The 23,600-nt window shown below is 40.0% G+C and overlaps 1 protein-coding gene across 2 annotated transcripts in view; it reads right to left on the minus strand.

Moving 5' to 3' along the window:
* The window catches only part of ARSB (arylsulfatase B), an 88,512-nt gene that overhangs the window by 3,835 nt on the left and 61,077 nt on the right, over positions 1-23,600 (minus strand). The window lies entirely within an intron of this gene.

The following is a 23,600-nucleotide window of genomic DNA, read 5'->3' on the forward strand; positions in this document are numbered from 1 at the left end:
TGAGTTCAGCAATCAGGTAGCCTAAGCCCAATCTTAAAGATTAGGACTAAGACCTTGAATTTAATTGAATAAGAAGCAAACAAGGAGCCAGGAACTGGTGCACAGTTTTGGATTAGCTTTTTATTGGTAAATGTTGATTTCACCTCACAAACAAACAGACAAAAATATTTCCATCAATAATAACAGAAATTTAGATAGGCAACGTAAGAAAAATGCAGCTTGAAAACACAGAGTTTGAGGTCAGGCTATTTACTTTGCATATTTTTACATTTGAGTTTTGACTGTTATAAAGCTGTAACATTTTGAATCTCAACATCTACTGTCATGAAACAATTATTGCCTGACCTCTCAATTTACCGCAACGGTGAAAATCTAAAAATTGGTAAAAAATAAATAAATAAAAAATCACACAAGAAGAAACATTAAAAAATCCAATTTTGCCAAGCCTCGCTATCTACTCTTGTATCATCATTGCAAGTCATGTTCAAGTGGTGGAGGACTGTTTGTATTCAAGATGGACTAAAGTGTGATGGGCTTTGCCTGAAAATCTAGGTCATAGGACTTACAATAATTCAGTCTCTAGAGAGTGAAGTACTACAGCTCACCTCCATACAAAATGCTCCCTCTACCACAATTATCTTAATTGCAAATAGAAGCCTCTCTTTCTCTACAGCCCACCAACTGAGCATTCTCCAACAGCACTATTTCCTCTCATTTATGATACTATAGCATTTTCATTGTTATAAGAAACAAGTGAAGTTTCATTCAAAAGTTGCTGTTTTAATATTTAATGCTACATCAAATATATTGGTATCATATGTCATAACATATTTGGTGTAGATATTTGATGGGTAACCAAAGAAAGCATTTAAATAGCTTATCTATATAGGAAGGATAGGCACTTTTGAAAATTTTATCCCTAGTCAAACTGACTTAGGAGCCTAAATCCTATTTTCAAAATGGACTTAAGAACTTAGGAGCTCAGTGGGATTTAGGTTCCCAAGTGCCTATGTCAGTTCTGTAAATGGGACACAGATTTCTAAACCACTTATGCACTCTTGAAAATTTTACTCTAGATCTTTTTTCTACTACTGTGCATCGTCTCTGTATTAGATGTACTTTACATAGTTAGGCCTAAAGTTTCAAAAGTAACTAATGATTTTGGGTGCCTAATCTGGATCTTAAAGGGGTCTGATTTTCAGAAGGCAGGTGCTCAGCACTCCTGAAAATTAGGCCCCTTCAACTTGTACATAAAAAAATCCAGGCATCCAAAAATGCTAGTCACTTTAAAATTTAGGTGTTGAATTACTAACATGATTCATATTTTACTTTACCATTTCAAAATACACACACTTAAGTTAAGAAGTCCAAAAAAAGCACAACTGAGTAAATTATATAAACAAAAGCCTGAATGATGACCAGAACGGGTGTTTCTTTTTATAAAAGCTTGTAAGTGTAATTGATTGGAACGTCATAATTCAATTTGCTATTATACAATCCTATAAAATACATGTGAGCCAACCAGTCAATTTTGGACGAACCAAAAAAATAGTTTATCTACATTTTCATGTGCACAAGTGAATTTGCTAAAAAACTTTTGGGTATATTGGTCTTAACATGTGGGGAAATTGCAATGTAAATCCTTGCACAGAAGATAAGAATACTGAATATCTCAATATTTTGGTTTTACTGGTATCTTTAAAAATTACATATACAGCATCATAATTTTAAAATAAATCTCAAAAGACAGTCCCATTTCCTGTACAAGTAGTTTCTCCAAAGAGATCGGAGCCAAAACTCAGACAAAGCATGTGGTACCATTGCTAACATAAAAATAACTTTAAAAGTTAACAGTAAGAGAAGGATGGAGTAAATCAATACATGAACATTGGCAATGGCTATCCACACAGATAACAGCAAACTATATCGGTGTAATGTAAGAAACAAATCAGGTATTCATTCAAGGCTTGATTTTCATTTACAGCAATATAAATCTAAAGGACCTCCATTAAAGACAGTGGAGTTACTATAGATGAATACAAATGTAACTGACCACTAGATTATATTTTAATTATATTTGTACAATTTTACATTAAAAACCAGGATTATCAACTAATAATTAATATTTGTCATTATAAGAACATAGGATTTGCCAGACAGAAGAAGCACTTGAGTATATCCAGTGAAGCATCCTGTAACCTTCTTTCACTTGATTTTGCATCATCTTTCATGCCATCCCCTATGCTTGGAAAAAAAACTTTCCATATCCCACTTGGTGCCAAGCTCCATCCCCTTTCTCCTTCAAAGTCCCACTTCAAATCCCTTGCACTGTTCCACGGCTTGTTCAAGTTAGATTGGTTGCTCTTCCAGACAGAGAACTTATCTTTCTACGTACTTCTGTACATTTACAGCACTCTGGGTAACCCAGTACATCTAACCAAGTGTGCAGAGCTTTATCGAGATGGGGAACAGGGAGAGTGATTTCTTCTTGACACCAATAGTGATCAGCATATACATGATGTGTGATTTGTGTTCTTTTAGCATGTACAATTACAGTTATTGATCAGACTTATCCAACTGTTAGTATCTTTTCATGATAGTACTGCTTCTGATGTCCAGAAATTCCACACATATATGCTCCATAAAGTATAATTTCCTTTAAGTATTCTAAATTACTGACCATTTAAAATAACTGAGTGACCTCTTGGTTCTTCTGATATTATTCAGTGGATGTACAGAGAGGAGGGGTCTGATCCAGTTATAAAGGAACTACCTTTTATATCTTTAAATACCTCAGTCAAGTCCTCTCTAATGCTTCTTTCCAGGCTCAATAATTCTAGGTTTGTGTTAGCTCTTTTTCTCTCTGTCTCATCGTGCCTGTAAAAAAGTCTTCATTTCCCTTCTGCGGACCTTTTCACCGTGAAATTGGAGTGTAAGAAAAAGTATGTCAGGCACAAATTGAACCAGAAAATGGTGAAGAAAAGCACTACACATAGTATTTATTATCTAGGCTGGAAATTTCAAATCTCTCCTCATTTATTGTTTATATTCTTTATGACTTGTTTCAAATTGATTCAATCTTTAGACTTTCAATTGGTAAACAAAACATCTCAGACAAATATGCGGTGACAATTTACATAAAAAAATTCAGAATAGTCAATGCCCATTCTGAGTGGATTTACAGGACAGAAAAGAGATATAATCTGAACTTCAACTCTTTTGAACCAAAGTTCAAACTCCTTGTCACCCAGTCCGATACATAAAGTTGTAAACAGAGATTAATTGAAGTGTGATAAAAATAATTATAGAGAATATTAATTTGAACTTTGTTCTTTAACTTCAGTCATAAAAAGATTAGCCAGCAGATAAAAATGAAAGTTTTCATTTTTTAAAAATGTACTATGGATACAGTCTCTCACATACCAGTGTGTATACAGGACACTTACAAGAGACATAGTGAATGCACATGACTCATTATTTCCCATGCCCCTTTTCTCCCCATAAACATAAGGCTAGCTCAAGTAATTGGTAGAATCTTAAAGATCTAAGATATAAATAGCCAGTACATCTATGAAAGAAAAGGAAAACTAACCTAAAATATTATCCTTCAGTCTGTGATTAAGATGATGAGAATGAACCATGCTGAGAGGAGGGTTTTTTTAAATGGCAAGAGATCAAAGACTACAGTTTTCTCTAACATGGCATTTTGTGAAATCCCAACCACATAAGTTAGAGGGTCCAAAAAAACATTACTTGAAGCACACGTATTCCTATGCAGTGTGGGCTCATATTCCAGTGTGTAAGGAATAAATCTGGGAGTTTTGAGAATAGTAGAAGGAAATAATGCTAATTTAATACTTAGTTTGGAAAGGGAGCCCTGTCCAAGGAGTTAATCCAAATGGCTGTTGGATGAGCCATGTCTCTGCAGGCCACTGTGTTTGAACAACAAACTTATGTATTTGTAATGAGCTAGCTACAACTGGTGTCCAATGTGGAAAGCAGAAGCAGACTAAGCTTACACCTCCATTTCTTTATCTATGAAGTGGGGATAGTAACACTTACCAACCTTTGGAAAGTGCACTGGATTTATTCAGAGAAAAGGGGCAAATCATTATTTTCCACAGTTACACTTCTGTTTGTAGTAATAGAATATTCTCATACAATATGACTGCAGACAACTATAGGACAGGGAAAAATATAATCATAAAAGACTGTAAGCTTCATCACAAACCAGCTGATGGAAGAGAGAATAAAGCAATTATTTTAGATCTGTTCTGTTCTAGCATTACCTCAGATAGGTCCTGTCATAGTTTTAAAAGCTGAAGAGTGTATATTATGAAAAACCACTGAAATTCAGGATGAGAGGGGATTCCAAACTGACTGTCACTCTTTCCAATAAAAACTAGAAATACATCTCAGACACATACTAGACAGGTGCTATTGTTCTAGAGGCCAGTTACATAAAGTGCATTCAATGAATTCCAGCAAGTGCTGGAGATGCCATTATCATCTTCTCTTTTCCCCTCATCTCTCTCTCTCGCTCTCTCCTCCCCTTCCCTCACTCAGGATAGCCTGTCACATGCACCATTCTCGGGGATTGGTCATCTCTACATATTAAGACTCCTGGATTAATATGGATAATACATCAGCTTGTTGAAATTTTCTGATTATATGACCCTCCCTCCCCCCGTTTACTCTTTTCTCAATATCACGTAATTCATAACAAGATCCAAACGGGGGATCAAAATCTTTCCCCAGTACAGTATAAACCACTTACAGTGGACTAATGATAGAAAGGAAAGATAAGAGGTCTGCATGCCACAGCTCTCCTTGAATGGGCAAACAGATCAACAAAGCATTACTATAGAGCTATTTAGGGTCAGCCCTGCTTTGAGGAATACAAGGAGCCGTAGTGAGAGATCGCAGGGTCCAGCGTGTGTGAACCTCCACCACCTTTGGCTAGGATACACTGTACTCTCCCCCAACACAGATTCAGATCCTTAGCCAATAGAGAGTGAGATAAAACTTGGGTCTCATGGAATCCACATGCTCAGGGAGCACAAGGGACCAGACTATGCTCAGCCCCTGTGCAAGGGTATACAGGAATCTTATCACATACCATTCAGGGCAAAACACAATCAAGTCCTTTATCTTTAGATGACATGGGCTAATAAGTGTGAAAACAAAAATAAAAACTACTTAAAGTTACAATTTTGTTTTAACAGTGATCTCTCTTCTTCTGTGTTTTTAACAGCAAGTTTACCTGAGTTAATGGAAAGACAGGCTTTCAAAAGGCCGGACATTGCCTGACAATTACAAAGTCTAGAAAAGATAAATTCACCTTGTAATTACAACTTCTTTATATTATGCTGAGAATCTGATCCAAGCCATTATCAATGATTCACATTTAAAAAAAAAAAATTGTACCAATATTTTTGCTGAGAGGGATGAATGAGTTGCTAAATCTCAGAGCAGTCTCTGATTTAATACTTGAAAGGGACCTTTAAATAAAACCACACAGTTTACAGAGTCACTGGGATTTTTTCCAAAAGAAAAAGTTGTCATTGAAAAGTGATTTACATAACCTTCGTGCTCTTTCTGATCAGGAGATAATAAGTAGTTCAGAAAAACCACAGAGGAGATCCATTAAGACAAAAGTCAGAGACTGGCAAACCAAAAAACACTTAGGTATGAGAGCAGAAGGGAGTGGGAGTATTTACTAGTACAGCAACTCTTCGCGTAACGTTGTAGTTACGTTCATGAAAAATGTGACTTTAATCAAAACAATGTTAAGATAATCCAATTTCCTCATAAGAATTAACGTGGGGGGAGAGGGCGCGCTAGGTTCCAGGGAAATTTTTTTCACCAAAGACACTATAATTATATATTACACACACACAAACACACAGTATACATTTTAAACAAACAATTTAATACTGGTACATAGTGATGATGATTGTGAAGCTTGGTTGAGGTGGTGAAGTCAGAGGGTGGGATATTTCCCAGGGAATATCTTACTGCTAAATGAGGAACTAGCAATTGGCTGAGCCCTCAAAGGTTAACTCATTGTTGTTAATGTAGCCTCACACTCTACAAGGCAGCACAAATGGAGAAAGGGGAGACAGCATGGTAGACAGAGACAGACACACACTGTGTGTGTGTGAGAGAGATGCGCATTGCTCCTTTAAGTATGCTGACCGCACTCTTAGTACATTGCCTTTTTAAGTATTGGTATATCAGCAAGCTGAGAGGGCAGCTGCTGCCAGGAAGCTCCCTCCATCCTGAGCCCTGTTGTGTGTTCCCTCACTCTATGGAAGATGTGGTAAGCGAGGCGAAGGAGCAGGGGGGAGGGGGACACCCTGATGGCCCTCTTGCATAGCAAGCAGGAATCTCGGGGAGCAGCTCCAAGGCAGAGGGCAGGAGCAGCACACGGCAGTGGGGGGAAGGACAGCTGAACTGCGGGCAATTGATAGGCTGGTGGGCTGCTGCCACAGAGGGAACATAGGGGTACGGGCAACTGATGGGGGGGCTGCCGGTCCACCCTTTCCAAGCCCCCATCAGCTAGCTGCAACCGGCTGCTCTTTCCGCAAGCAGTGGACAAAGCAGGCGGCTGCCAAACGACATTATAAGGAGCCATTGCACAAATTTAAATGAGCATGTTCTCTAATTGATCAGCAACATAACAATGAAACAATGTTAACCCAGACACCTTTAAGTGAGAAATTACTGTATTTCCATTAGTGGGTGTTAGAGTTATCATACCATTGTAATTTCCCAAGAAATCCCAATTGTATTCAGCAGCTTCACAGGTTCTCATAAAAGTGGTAACAGGATCATTCTCCTGTTGCTTCCATTAAAATAGATCAAAGGTTTTGCACATCCCAGCTGCTGTTCTCATTTAAATCATTTTACTGTCTTCTCAGTGTTTGAAACACCTATTCATATGGCATTATTAAATGAAAGAGTTGCTCCCCAATGGTGCAAAATCAGAGGTAATACTTTTCCAATCACAGGCTCTGCAGACTACCATGAATCCACCAGAGTCTGTTTTTTGCACTACAATATCAGAAGTGGTGGGTGGGGAAGGAGGACAGAACATCTTGAATATTATGGAATTAATAGTAGCTTAACAAAAATTAAATAGAAAAAAGTTTAGGGGGTAAAGGTGTCCATTTACCTCTACAAATCACCCCACCTTGTCATCACATAGACCATACTTTTGCCAGAAGCTGGGAATGGGCGACAGGGGATGGATCATTTGATGATTTCCTATCCTGTTCATTCTCTCTGGGATACCTGGCATTGGCCATTGTCAGAATACCCAGTATGGCCATTCCTATGTTCTTACTTCTGGAATGTCGGCAGATCCATTTTCTTCTGACTAATGCTTAAATCGAACAGTAGGAATAATGCAGTCAGGATTTATGGCTTGAGCCAAAACCCATTCAAGTCCATGGAAGTCTTTCTATGGACTTCAGTGGGCTCTGGATCAGACTGTTGAGGCATCAGCAATAATGCGCAGGGAACCTACACCCCATCAGCTATGAATCCTTCACTTGATCATCAGATATAAAAGAAAGTAATTAAATATCTAAAAGCATATAAAATGATGTAGATAAAGCAGCTATGTAGTCAAATACTTTACAACATTAAATAAAAAACAAACCTCAAAGAAATTACATAAAGACAGACACATTTTTCCACACAACACACAGGTAACTGCATCCTGATTCCCTATTAACATACACAGCTGTCCAGTCTGCATGAACAAATTGGAATGTTTATTACTGCAATTATGAAAATCTGGTCATTAGCTTCCAATTTAAAATGGACAAACAAATGAAATTTAATTTGCTTTTGCCTCATGCAATCACGTACAGACACTATAGTTCATATAGGTCTCTATTTAGGATTTATAAAATTGCATCTATTACATTCATTTCTGGGAGCATGTTATTTTAAAACCAAAAAAAATAATGAGTGTTAACTAAAAAGATTCTCAACCACTGGAAATTAAAAACAAAATTAAAACACCAGTATATCCTGCCCATAGTCTGATGGGCAAAAGCCTAAGGCGACAGGTGAGTTACACACTATCCCCTGAAGGCTAACAGATGTGGAGTCCCTTGAATCAATAGGGAAAACAAATCTGAGTAAATTTTTCCTGCACTGCACCCACCTCAGAAGCTCAAATCTAGAAACTGTTTGTTCAAAGAGGGGCAGTCTCTCAGATAGCAAGGACTCAAAACACATGATATTTTACAAAGCCATAATCAAACACTTCATTTGTACCCACCAGCAAATAGGAAGCTAATGCAATCTATGGTGCACAGATGTAACATGATCCCTACAGTTAGATCCATATCATCCACTATATTCTGCAGCCAGTATAGCTTGTATATGTTCAAATGCAGCCTCATGTAGCGCAAACAGGAGTATTTCAATCTGCAGGTGTCAAAGACCTAGATGACAGAGGCTGAGTGATCATCCAAGAAAAACAATCACAGTAAAGATAAGTGCCACCTGTGGTATTCAGAACAACTTGGGATATAAGAGCACCCCTACTTTGTGAATTTTATTGGCAAAGGTTGGGCAGAGACCAACCCCTGCCATGAAGTTGCTTCCTTCCATCAACCAGCAACACCTTGTTCTTCTTTGCAATATGTCCGAATGAACGTTTATTCAATTCAGTATCTTTGCTGGTCACTGAGAAAGCCACGCACATTGCATCCTCTGGGCGAGAAGGACAGACAGAACTGCATACCTTTAGACATAGAACTGTATGTAATTCACACAATGACAGCACCACAACCCAAATCACTTCACTATCTCCTCCAATTGCCTAATATACCATATATTTTGAGCAAGAAGTGTCCCAGAAGACAACCCAAAATAGGAGATCATACACTGAAAACTGTGCACAGTTGAGGGCACCACACTGCAGACCGGATATTACAGAAATGAAAAAGGTACAGGAGAATGCAATAATAATAATGCAGAGTTATAAGTGGGGATGGGAAAAGGTCTGAAGGTTCTGCTATCACCAGATATATCTGACAAGACGAAATGAAGTGAAGCTAAGAGAACACCAAGAGTTCATGAGGAATTGTTTTACACAGTGGATACTTAATATGAAGACTAAAAAAGAAACACAGTTGTGTTATCAAGAATTGTACTAGCAAGATACGTTAGCTGGTCACCTTGACCACTTGTTTATTGTCCTCCTTCTCCTAACCTTCATCTCTCTGTTGCATCTTTCAACTGGGGGTAAATTTTTCATTAATGGTTTAGGCAGTTTGGGATATAGGTTGACATGGCAAGTCAAGGAGGTCTTAGGCTCTAAAATGCCTATATCACCTTTCAAAATGGCACTTACAAGCCTAAGTTGCTTAGATGCTTTAAAAATTTTTATTCTGTAAGCTCTTTTGGTTAATAAAATAAACAACAATAATAAATGGACATCCATAGATAGCAGTGGAGACTGCGGTCATGAACACATTGTTAGAAAGAGGTACACAAGCTTACTGAGGAATTAAAACTAAAAAAGAAAAAAAATTAAAGGACAGTGGGATCAACCAACATTTGCAGATCTGAGAGATTTGACACCATGAGTTTTTGAATATTACAGTGTCTTCTACTTATAATTTGAGAAACTGAACTCCTTTTTCCTTGTCTCATTTGCTTATTATTTTAACAGCACTATTGCTGAGTGTGCTTGGTGCCTCCCAATAAAGATATACAATACATGGTGAGGGATTCTGTCCTCTGCTACAGCTCTTTTATTCTGTGGCAGCTGTTAAAGCCTCAGATCTGGCCAGAGAAGAATTTCTCCCTGCCCAGGCTTTGCAGAAAGTAACTTTACGCTGGCCTACAAAGATCCTGACACAAGCCTGGGAATAGGGGACCTGCAGGGGGGAAGAACAAGCATGTCAGTGATACAAGGGTACAGTGAGCACTGCAGGAATTGTGGGCTGCACGTCCATTCAAAGAAAGCTGGAGACAGGCATCTGAAACTTAAGGAGCACCATCAGGTTCTCAGAGTTATGGTGCTGGCCCAGAATTGGGTAAACACAACCTTGGCTTAATTCTACCTTAGCCCACACTGTCCTGGCTGTTGGACTGCAAGTTGTGCACTGTGCCTCTGAGATGAGCAGCACAAAATTGCAAGCAAGATCCCTAAAGAAAAGAGGGAACTAATTAAACAAAGGGGAAGAAAAGAATATGGGAGGCAAAGGAAGGACAAAGACAATATCAGTACACATTAACTAAGCAAAGGCTAGAGCATAACATGATGGAGAAAAACGAACACAAAAAAGCTTTTTTAAACAGATGAAATAGAGGGGGATATTTTCAAAACTCAAATAGCCATTAGGTGCTCAACTCCCATTGAAAGTCAGTAGGAGTTGGGCACTTAACTTCTATTTGTGCTCTGGAAAATGTCCCCACAAATGAATGAGCAGGAGACTTAACCTACAAGAATTATTCTAACTTTATTCTAAGATCATGTTCCAATACGTCTGTTAGTCTATACGGTGCCACAGGACTCTTTGCTGCTTTCTTTAATAGAGATGCTTTCAGAATCCTAAGCAGAGTGTATAGATTTTATTTTTTTAAAAACATATATAGCAATAATTACAACCTAAACAATAGACAAAGATGTGATGTATAAATGTTTAGTCTGTCATTCCTTGAAATATAGGCTTTATAACACTTCTACAATATATTTTCTTCTGCCTGAAATGAATATAGAACTCTTTATTTCTGCAACTAAGGTACATTTTTATTAAGGGAGTTTTTACAGAGGGAAGATAGGTATCAAAATACCAACTGCAGAAAAAATAGTTGTTAAAAAAGATACAACATCGTTGTATATTTAATGAGAATTAAATAAAAATTGGCTGTATAACAAAGCCTGCACTTTTTTCTGGTTTCAACTATCAGTTCGAGGCCAATTCCTAATTCCACTGAAGTCAATATCAAGACTCCCATTGACTTCATCTTTTGGCCCCTACTGAACATCTTGAAATATTTTCTTATGCTAAACTTTACATTTGCCCTGTATAACTAATTTGCAATTGATTGAGTCCATTGCAAACCTATCCTTTCTGAAATAAAATCTATAAGGAAATCCAGAGACACAAAGTGCTTTACAATGGAAAAAGTTAGTTTTAAATTAAAAACCTCTAGTGTCTGAGTTTAATAACTGACATTTTGCAATTATAGTCATTTTGATATTATATACAGTACCACTATTTAAACAGTATAAAATGGTGTTTCATGTAAAAATAGCACTAGTTTGTGATTAATCTGTTTTACATACATATCAATGTATATGCATTTTTAATTTTACAAAAAGCAGGCTAATAAATTACTTCTAGCTAAAAGTTTTTTTCTTCCTATAAGATGCTACAGGAAAACTCCTAATAAAACTAAAGATAAATGTTCTGTGGTATCTTTGGATCATAAAATGTTTACTTAATGTTCTCTCTCTGTAAGAGAATAAACAATCAACATGACAGCAAAATAGCTTCTTCATGGTTAGTGCTTCCAAAAGGGCTACAGTTTAAAGAACAATAGAGCCTGTGTGGATATTCTAAACTTCTTAACACACCAAGCCCTTCCCCATGTATCACAAACATTTCAAAAACTTGGTGACCCAAGATACAATGTCGAAAGAATTGTATATATTCTGGAAGTTTTAAGGTACTAAGTCCATTTGGACTGTAATATATCTGTGCCATCTACAATACGGCTATTCTCTACAGAAATGCAGCTAAAATATTTATAATTTTTACTCTTTTGCTAAATCATTTAAAACCTACAGTTTTCCCCTTAATGCTGGTAAAAATTATTTCCAGAATGTTTCCACTCATTCGTAAAAGATTTCAATAGTTCTTTGCCAACAATGGTTTCCCATTCCAGTTACAGCTGTATGAAAATTCTTTCCTCTTCTCTTTTCTTATTTTAAAATTTTTTGCACGTGTCATTGGGTGTACAGCCTTCATTACCAGTTTACTACTCATTCCAGATAAAAGCTGAAAACTCATTAGAACCCCCTGACCACTATAATATACTCTTTTATAAATGCAGATGGCTCCCAGACTAGCAAAGTTTGTGTGTATCTTTTTATTTTTTTTATTAATTGTCATTTTTTATTCCATGATATATGAAACAATTATTTCCCATGAAGGAGGAGGAAGCTGAAATGTCAAGGACTCTTCTTGGCTTCTCTAAGGCAATGAATTATTGAAGAAATAAGATATTTTTGCTACTTCATTGAGGAAAGACATTTTCTGACCTTTTTTGCTACTTTATGGTGATAATGAATTTTTTGCAAAACTCTGAGATTTTCAGTTACTTTATTAAAATAAGACTATTTGAGGAATAGCCATGACCTTGACCTTTGAAGAATTAATGGAATACTGATCAGGGTCTCTGGTCATTATCCAGACTATAATTTCTTACTGTCATGTCAATAACACATAACTGTGTGCTATACTTATACAAGGAATTCAAACTATCTTAACTCATTTACTTGAGCTACAACTCTGGACACTTAGATTCATATCCCACTATTCGTCACTCGTTCATGGTGATTTTAGTTGGTACACCATGCCGTTTTGAGTCTAGATGAAGGATTTGGAATAGAAGATTAACAGCACCAACCTGGTATAATACAGGCTGTGTGTTCTCTGAAGCTTCAAGGGACATGTCAACATAAAAACATTCGCTTTTTTCAAATTATTCTGCTCCCTAATTTTTTTTTAATTGATTATATCTTTGAAAATAGAATAATAAATACAGATGGTGAAGTCCTGGCCCTGCTGATGTCAATAGAAAATCTCCCGTGGACTTCAATGGGACCAGGATTTCACTCAGGGTATTACATTTTACCTGGCACAATTTAAACACTAGAAAAAAACTACAGTAAATCAGAACAAGAGTAAATTTATGAATAATTTCTATGATTTCAGACTCCACAAAATTCAACATTATGATTTAATATGTAGCCCTTCTTCACTCACATATACATGAGCACGCAGCCCCACCTACCCTTCAGCTCTGTGCTCTGACTGAGGCCCTGTATCACTGCAGATCATTAAAAATAAGTGTGTGGGTTTTTTTTCTGCCTGTCAAAAATGTAAAAAATATAGGGGTATTTGAAATCTTAATTTTAATCTATGAAACAGTTATATTTTAGGCGCATTTAGATGTATTTGTTTTAGATCTTTTAAAAATATCAAAAGGACACCTTTGGTCTCAAATATGAAATAGAAACACCCATTTGCAGTACTGCAGTCTAAGGTGTGTCAGGTAAGCCACAGTATTCAATTACAGTGTCTCTGCCTTCCCAGGGAAGGCTAAGAGGTTTACAACTTGACACTGATATTCTGCAGCAGATTAACACTTGACTGGTTCCCAACACAGAGGTATTTTATTTTAAAACGTAGTTTAGCCTTTACATTGAGATATGTATAAATGTAAGAAATATTACAGTATATACTGGCAATAAAGAGGTGTGTGTGGTCTAGTGGTATATGCCCAGAATTAGAAGACAGGAACTCCTGAACTCTAATCATGGTTCTGGCATTGTGGTCTTAGGCAAATTTCTTACCCTCTCTAGCTTCATTTCTGAAACAGGGATAACACTCATTCATCTCCCAGGTGAACTGTAAGGGTTAATGTTCATGAACCATTCTGAAGATGCAAATCACTATGTAAATACTTTGTATTATTAAGAGGAAAGATGCTGCTACCCATAAAGGACAAATGGTGAAGTGGAACTATAAGGAAAAAAAGAATGGGATCTGGGTGACCACAGGAATGATGGACAACAGAAGTGCTAGAACAATTTGTATAGCAGGGGTGCTGAGAGCAATTGAACCAAACTACAAATCCTGTATATGATGGAAACCACTTCAAGCCGGGGGTGCAGCAGCATTCCCAGCACTCCTAGTTCCAGTACCTATGCTGGACAATGGCTCAAACTAAGATGCTGAGGAGAGGTAAGGCAATGCCTTGTAATAAATGATAGATTATTTGGATTTGTAGTATTTTGGTAAGAATAAGGCAACACAGGCTAGCTGACAAGCATTTGGTGCATTTTACTTTTCCAAACAAGCAGATGTTCCGGGAAGCACAGAGAATGGAACTGTTCTTTTGTTTTGTTACTTATTCCGGATCATTTCCCCATTTCAAACAGTCAACTCAAGCAGCTGATTACACTAAAATAATAACTTGTTCATATTTTGATTCTTTGAAAGGTATTAATCTAGCATACACATTAACTGTGTTTATCCTAGTCAAAGCACACAGATTGCTCATCCCTACACATACCTGCTGCACACACAAGCTGCTATTGACTGCACTAATAGGGGGTTGTTCCCACCCCCACCCCCCATTTTTTATTTGCAAAACTTGCGATAATCAGGAATAGAACATGCAGAAATCAATCCTGTTTTGTAATGACTCACAGAATCTTCTTTCACCCAGCCACAGTAAGTAAAAACTGGGGCCTAAAGGAGTCTACAGTGTCCCTTAATCAAGATGAATTCTTTTGTATTTAGATAGATATATTATATAATGCTATGGCCACTCTAATACAATTCATTATGAATTAATGTCGATGTATACAGTATTACCAAAAATGAAGTGGTTTCTCCTTCATAATAGACTTTATGAGTGTCCTACTTCCCCCTTTTGCCCCCATAGAACAGACCTAACCCCTTAGTATGCAACCATTTATTTTGGCAATTAATAGTGTAATGTATGAGGTAATGCCTTTTTTCAAATGGCAAGAAGAATAAATGTTGATTAATTTTGCTCAGAGCAAGTAAGAGCTTGAAGAAAAGTCACAAATGGTTTTACAACTCAGAATTCCTCTGTCTTGGATTTCTGCCTTTAAGGATGTTTTTTCTCCAAAATAAACTGACTACAATTAGTAGGCCTACAGTTTTATTATGCCTTTGAAGTTCTAGTTTATGGTAAGCCTGGAATTTTAAACGAAGGTGAAAGTTTCTTGAATATAAAAACCCCACCCATCAACATTTTTTTTTGGATACAAACCCTATCCTTTAAATTCACTTGATGAAAACAAATTTCAAGTTGCTTATCCAAGAGGAGGAGAAAGTGATTCCCTGAAAATAATCTACAAGATTTTGTAAAACTCTGCATTTCATTAATGAATTAGCTAGTCAGATTAAGAGATAATACAGAGGGTACTGACAGATTCTGGTTAACAATTCCGAATTAAAGGGTACATTTTCTTTCACTGTGTCATTTAATTCTGATTCTGTGGGATATAGAATTTCAGTGCTTTTTGAAGGCAGGCCATCTAGTGATGACTCTGTGGAAAGGAATATGTTTGGTTTAGCAGTTAGGGGAATTTAGACTCAAATACAGTTGGTTTTTAATTCAGCTGAATCACCAAAACTTGATGAAATGCCATAAGGCTGTTTAAAAGAAAGCAGATCTTTCACAATGAAAGAGCTGACATCACTCTTCCTGCTGCCAAACCATCAAAAAATTTGGAAAGCTATTTTTTAAAGGGATGAAGCAAAATTGAAAAAAAAAAAGTAAGAGATTTTCTGCAATTTTCTTTCAAGACACAAGTGCTGTTAATTTATAGTACCTTTAAAAGTATTTTCTGCACCTTATTTGGGGTCTCAATAATTACATTACAGAGGAATGTGTACTATTTAAATTCAATATAATATTGCCTCTGCTGTTTGCAATTTTGTTGAGTTATTTAAAAAAAAATTTCAAGTGAATTTTCAAATGGAACTGTTCTAATTGAAAAAAAGACCTGAAAGAACTAGACTTTTTGTTTTAATCTTCTGCTTTTATGTGCTTGTGAAGGACGTGGGACTGCTCTGTACTAATTTATTAATATAATATTGTGACCTAATTATTGGAATGTTTATTGTAGGAGTACACAGGGTTAAATCAACAGGGCTGCAGGAAAACAAACAGGCAAATTAAACAATGGATTGGAATAAGACACCCCTTACAAACACTTGGGGGTTGTTACCAAGAAAACTGGCCTGGAGGATGCTGGCTTGACTTCCCAGTGGAGCGCAACAAACTGCAGCTGGATAAAAATCATTCGCTCTCAAGGCAAGGCAGGTCTGTTATTTGGGAGAGACAGCAAAGGGAGGCCTGTCTATAGTCTCTGACAAATGATGGCAAGTCTTCAGGTAAGATAGTCTGCATGCAAGCCTATGTATTCTTTTAAAATATTTCTCTCTTGTTATGCTTTATTCCTACAGTTAACCCTCTTAAATCAAGGTATTGTTTAGCGTTTTCTAGTCACTTTGTTTACCACTGGTTATAAGTTCCCCAAGGGAAGAACAGCAGGAGCCGAACCCATTTGGACCTGCTGGAGTAACCACAGTGGATCCATGGCGTACTGTAACCCAAGGCCCAGTCTACATGTGGGAGAATCTCATATCACTCCAGGAGAGGTAAAAGCATAAGGACCATCACCTATGGGGGTGCACTCAGAGATCAGACAACAGGAGGCCCTGTAATCGTGACAGCAGTCAATATTTTCAATCTTTAACCTAGTTTTCTGTTGAACTAATTTACTGTAAGCAACTGAGTGACAACTAGATCAATAACGTCTTGTGTGTGCATTCCTACTAGGAATAACTATTATACGGTGTAAAAAAATTAGAGATGAGAGGGCAAAGCTCAGAGACAGTTTTCCTATTTCAGCCCAAAGTCACACAATGCAGAATCAGAAACATGCACAATAGGAGAACCTCATGAGCTGCATTTTCAGAGATATGCAATATCGGTTTTGTATGCATAGAGAGATATATACCCCCACGATCTAGTAAAGAAAAAAAAAAGGTATACTAAAAGAACATATACATTACATGTTTAAACACTCAAATCAGGAAACAACATTAAGAAAGCATATGCAACATTAACTCCACCTTTGGTGTGTGCATGCATTTTACAGTATAGTACATTTTTTAAATTACATGATCACATTTCTTAAATAAATTATGTAGAAAAAATTTTATGACATGTAGCATCTTCTCCAAATACATATTATTCTTGATGTGCCAAGAAATACTGGTCTCATACAAGTCAAATATTCCAAAGACCAAAGAGATGTATGATCACTTAATTACACTGACTTTTTAAACTATTAGAGGCTGCTCTATTTAAGGAAAAAGAAGTTGAATTTAATAGTCCCGTGGGGAAAGGGACCAGAAAACACCCCCATTCCCAGCTATCTATAAATTAAGTATAATCAATATAAGGCTCTGACCTCCCAACTATGCAAGCTTCATTAGCCAGCTCTGAATCAGAGCTTCCCTAGCTATCTCCTTCCTCCTGAGGGGGCTGTTTTATTCTGTTTCCTGTGCCGTAGGTTCCTGTTTGTTAACCTGCTCTACCTGTTCCTGCAGCAGAGCTTGGGTACTCTGGCTCTTCCAGTGAATAGTAATCACCAACAGTAGCTCTTACACAGGTGTAAATATTTGCCCTTTTCCTGATATTTCAGGTAGAACAGAGAGAAAGCAAGCCACAACAATTAATGCATCACATCATATTCATTCACATCACACAAAACTACATCACCCAGAACAGGAAAGAACTACATCTGTAAGCAAAAAATAATTCAAGCGGCCTTTTAAAAATAGAGACTGACCATCCTGTCACACAGTTTTAAACACTGAGTTCATCTAAACATGTTAAGGATCAATCTCATGGATTACTAAAAGAGTAAATCCACGTATTCATGTCTGAACATCGGTGACATAATAGCAGAATTTTCAGAAGCCCTTACGGTCCATCACTAACTTCAAGCACTCAGCAGCAGACCTTCCAGTGATCTGCCACATACCATCCATCCATCTCTTTGCTAGTTGTCCCCTACTACAATGACCCTTCATCACGCCTTCCATAATAACATTCTCAAGGCTATTTCCAAAGTACACAAGTTTGCATACATTAATTTCCGACATCAGGGTCTGCTTCTCTCCAATAATATTTCTAACATCAGCATTAGTCTTCTTTTCCATCCAGGAAATATGGAAGAGTCTTTGTCGGCAGCCTACTTCAAAAGCTTCAGTTTTCTTCTTGTCACCAGCATTAACTTCCCACAGGTTACTAATATCTGAGGGGGGGTTTCTGGATAATTACAACATTCCCATAGCGCTTATCATCTCTATGTATAAGTATTCTTAACCTTCACTCCAGTTTAATGTAGGGGTTTTTTTGGTTCAGAAACATATATACATGAAAACACTCACCCCACCCCTCCCAATTCTCACTGAACTCCTGGCTTGTACTGAGGCCAATAATGAGACATACTTGATCAATATGTATTTTAAACATCCTGTATAAGCATTTTCTATTCTGCCACGTTCTCTCCCTCATGGTGTACTGAAACAGTTTTCAGCATGTAAAGAGGCTTTGTGAGTGCAAGTTATTCCAGCTAAGGTTCACAATCTTATGTCCAATAATATTTGTTCCATATCCATTTGTTTCAACTGGTAATCTAGTAAGAATGTACGTTGAATTAAAGTCTTTTTGTTTGGCTTCCTGCCTCCTCTTTTCCTGGTTAGCAATCATAACTGCAGAGGACATGTTGATCATGAGATCTATATTTTCCAGTGGCTAGAAAAAAGCCAGCCAATTCAACTGTTAAAGTACAGATTCTGCTGCCAGGCCCTCAAATAATATGCAGAGTTTATTCCACATTTTGTACACTGACAGTGTAGAATAGAAGACAAAATCTGCCCCTCAACTTCCTCTCCTTAACTTTTCTATTTCAATGTCTACACCTTGGGGGCATGGTCAGAAGAATGGGTCAGGAAGATGATTTTAGCAGAAGTGTTTTGAATGGACCTAGACAGGAGCAAAATGAATGTCAGGAAGCCCAAAGATAAGGTGGCCTCAGTAATAAAGAAGGGGATGAAATGGCTAGAAAGGAAAGGAGTCTCAGAAGTGTTGCCTCAGCGGAGGCAAGTTCTGAACACAGCATGGATGTATAGTGTGTAGAGAATGAAAAGGAAACCAAGAACAACACCCAGTTTATGGACCTATATGACACAGGATGGCCATATAGTCAACAGTGTTGGAGAAGGGAGAGAATGGAAAAATAACAAGGTCAGTTTTTGCCATAGTAAATTTAGGTTTATTCTAAATTTTGTGTCCCTCTTCCCTTTACCCACATTGTGTATTCAAAACATAGCTGCCAAAATCAGTGTTCTAGCCTATCCTTCCAACCATGTCATCCCTCTTTTTGAAAAATAAAAAATAAAGGAAGCTTAAGGAGAGACAGGCTGAGATGTGTACAAATATATTTATGTTTATTAACACAGACATAAAATTATATACATTGAGTTTTTATGACCTTATAGGAGAATCTTACTACATTATCACTGTCAAAACTAGAATCACTAACCAGATAATGAGCTTGTCTTGCAAAGTACACAGCTCCTTCAATCTGCAATTAAGTTAAGAGAAGTTGTGGGCGTTCAGTACCATGCAAAAAATTAAACCAAATATGAATAGGCCAGACCCAAGACTGCTTAAGGCTGTAATATAAATTAATATGCTCTGTTGTGTCAGACAAAACTGTTTCTCATGTATTAGATGAAGAAATGATGATTTTGACACCTATAAGGTACCTGAGAAAATACTTATAATATTTATCAAAACTGATAAAATCTAGCAACTGTATAGCTACTTACTCTAAACAACCCTTTTGAGAATTAAAATTAAAGTTAGGGAAAGAGCTGAAAGGTTACATATTTAAGGCTTAGTCCTGTCTTTTCCTGAACATATGTGCAATTGGTGCTGGATGGCCAAATGGGTGGTGTAGGCTGACACAGCACGGAAAAAAGGTAGGGAAGCCACATGTTGTAAATAAGGGCATCTGGGTAAGTATTTATGAACTTAATTTCTTTTTAATGTGCCTGAAGCACAAGACGTACAAAATTTCAATTTTAATGATCATTCACGTCTCACCACCAATACAATAACTCCCCTTAATTTACCACCACAGAGAGATCCTGAATAAATACGATAGGCTTGCAGTTAGCATTAAACCTCAGCCATCCTGGGCACTGTTGAACCAATGTGGAGTGTGAGCTCCTGAGCCTATGACTCTACATTGAAAGCTTCTTGCCTCCAGACCTCTTCCAGATTTATATCTGGAATCTCTTAGCTTGGGCATCTCAGCTGAGTTCAACCACTGCAGTACCACACAAGGAGAGAGGTAGTCTCTAAAGCAGGGATCTCAAACACGCGGCCTGCGGGCTGCTACCTCCAAGCCAGGGGTGTGCAAACTACAGCTGCAGGATTGCCCCCTCAAGCCCCGTGCCGTTCCCTGAAGTGGATGGCATCACATCCCTGTGGCCTGGGGAGTGGGAGAAACAGAGGGCTCCATTTGTGTGTTGCCAGGGCTTCCAGGCACTGCCTCTCCCCCCCCCCCCCACAGCTCCCATTGGCCAGGAATGGGGAACCGCAGCCAATGGGAGCTTCGGAGGAGGTACCTGGAGATGCGGCAAGCAGTGTGTGAAGCCCTGAGTCCCCCCTCCCCCAGGGGATGCGGGGACATGGTTCCAGCTACTTCCCGGAGCGGGAGCGGTGCCAGGGGAACAGCAGCCTGCCCTGGCCCGTGTGCGCCGCTGCCACCCCAGAGCCTGAAGCCCTCCTGCATCGTGCCCCCCAACTCCATACCCTAAGCCCCCTGCCTGCACCTCTGCCCTGAGCCCTCTGCTGCATCCCACACCCCTTCTGCACCCCAATCCTCTGCCCTGAGCCCCCTACCTGCACCCCAACCCCCTGCTACACTCCAGCTCCCTGTCCTGAACCCCCTGCCGCATCCCACACCCCTCCTGCACCCCAACCCCCTGACTTGAGCCCCCTGCTGTATCCCACACCCCTTCTGCACCCTGAGCCCCCTGCCTGTACCCCAACCCCCTGCTGCACCTCAACTCCCTGCCCTGAGCTCCCGCCACACCCCTCATGCTCCCTTTGGGGGCAGGGAGAGGGCGGAGTTGGGGTGGGGACTTCACGAAAGGGGTTGGAATGGGGGCAGGGAAGGGGCGAGGCCTCATGGAAGGGGTGGAGTGGGGGCAGGGCCGGGCGCAGCGAGATCAGCGGTGTCAGTGATGCGGCCTTCAGGCCAATGAACTAGCCCTCATGGGGCCCTCGTGGTCATTTGAGGTTGAGACCCCTGCTCTAAAGTATGCCTCCGTGACAACATACCAGGGCACGATAGCCTACAAGGACTGCTTTCAGGGCTGTACCAGCCTACAGAGCATTCCGTAGAGCAGGTCTGCACAACATGTGGCCCCAAGGCTGCCTGCAGACCACATAGGCTCACTGTGCAGCCCACAGGCGTGGGGTGGGGTGGGGTGGGGCTGCTGGGTTTTCCCCCTGCCTGCAGGGGGAGGCCCATCTCATAGCTCCATGCACCACGCTCCAATTGCCCTAACAGCCAGAAGTGCACGTCTCCGTCTCCCACTCCTCCTGCCTGGCATACAACGGGTGCCTCACTTCCGGGGCTTGCTGAGGCAGAAACCGCTGGGCACAAGGCAGAGCCGGTAAGTGCCAAACGACGGGAGGGGCACTCGGCCTGGGCTTGAGCCGCAGCTTGGGAGGCGGGGGGGATTGTGCCAAGACCCCCTCAAATTGGTTGGGGGCGGGGTGTCTACTGCACTGGTTGGTCCAAGGGCAGCCTCCTTAGTTATCGGGGACAGGGGGCTTTGATCTGTCTGTGGACGGCCAGGAAATCACTGGGGAAGGTAGAGGAGGGGGGTGTGTGTGTGCGTGTGCGTGGCACCTGCCCTGCCCGACTGCTGCCCGGTCCAGGGACCTCCCCCCCCCCCCCGGTTCCCTGCAGCCCCTGTGTTTGTGTGTTGGACAGTCACGTCCAATCCCTTCACACTGCCCCCCTTTCCCCTCCCCTTAGTTCATGGCCTCAGAAAATCCTTTCAAACTGTCCCCCTTTTCCCCTCCCCTTATTTAATGGGGGGATGACGAGCCAAGTGGGCAAGCAGGCAGCGGCAGCAAGGCTTTATACTTCAGCAGGGGGTGTGGTTGTTTCTGTGGGGGCGGGCAGCGCTGGGCTGGGGGATGTATTTCGGGGGGGGGGAGAGTGGATGGCGCTGGGGGGGGTATTTAGGCGGGGCCAAGGGGTTTTGGCCCTCAGCTGTTTTCTTTGGAGTAATATGGCCCTCGCCGCTTTATGAGTTGTGCAGGCCTACCGTAGAGGGAAACTGGCACGGCCAGTATGTATGCTATCATCACACAAGGAGCAGTGACTAGCCAAGGTGAGATCATGTGCTCCTGCTTAGAGGAGAAGCAACACAGAGCCAGATGTACATTGTGGCAGCCTATCCTAAGCCATTCCATCCAGCTACTACAGTATGACATGCGCCAGGCTCACAGGTTACATGCCACTATCTCCACTGCACTGACTTTCTTCAGTCAGTGTTTAGCTCTCAATATATTACTGTATATCTTAATTTAATTAACATAAAAACTTCAAAATCTCCAGGAGAGTCATGTTCCAATGAAAATCTCCATGAGTAATCCCCGTTTTAAAGAGCTCCTAGTCCTTACCAAATGCTGAATTATAAAACAAAGCATTTAGAGAGCAGCATGACTTGCTAACAAAGCCTCCAACTCATGTTAGAATGGCACAAAAGCAGCCACGAGGCTTGGAATGTCAGCCTTTTACAAACGAAAGTTTTCCATTTGCAAGGTCAATAATCAGAGGTGAAAGTAAATCACCCTGGAGCTACCAGCTGCAGAGGCGGCTGGGAGCCCCAGGCCTCAGAAGCAAATTAAAGGGCCTGGGGCTCTGGCCGCTGTGGAGCTCTGGGCCCTTTAAATCACCGAGGGAGCCCTGCCGCTGCTATCCCGAGCAGTAGGCCTCGGGCTAGGACTGGGTAGCAGCAGCAGGGCCCAGGAGGTGATTTCAAGGGCTCGGTGTTCCTGCCACTGCAGGGAGTCCCAGGCCCTTTAAAGCACCGCCAGAGCCCTGCTGCCACTACCCCAGCAGTGGCAGTGCTCCGGCAGCCATTTAAAGGGCCAGAGGCTCTGACTGCTGCGGGGAGCCCCGGACCCTTTAAAGCACTGCCGGAGCCCCGGCAGCAGGGCTCAGGTGGCGCTTTAAAGGGCCTGGGGCTCCCCGCAGTGGCTTACTTTCACCTCTGTTAATAATACAATCTTATTATAGATAGAACACCACAGGACATGTGGATATTAGGAGATAACTTCTAATCTTGAGTGCAGGAGGCACTTTGGTCTTACTGTACACCTGAGGCATGTGATTTTCTCTCAATAACCCCACAGCCTGCAGTATATTATTCTTTGCATTGAAGTGCTTCAGAACACTGGGAAATGAAGAGCACAGCCCGGCAATGATTTAGGCTATAGTTAACAGTACACTATAGTTGCGATTATTGCAACTCCATTTTAAGGCAGTGACTTAGGATGCCTTCCATTTGCAAGTAAGTATTTCCTTTCTTCACCTACAAAAGGTGAAACTTTTCTTGAGGGGAAAACAACACGTATTAGACAGATATCAAACTATATGTCTATATAATATGACTAGCAATGAATTG

This window comes from Gopherus evgoodei, chromosome 6 (genome assembly GCF_007399415.2).
Source record: "Gopherus evgoodei ecotype Sinaloan lineage chromosome 6, rGopEvg1_v1.p, whole genome shotgun sequence".
Lineage (NCBI taxonomy): Eukaryota > Metazoa > Chordata > Testudines > Testudinidae > Gopherus > Gopherus evgoodei.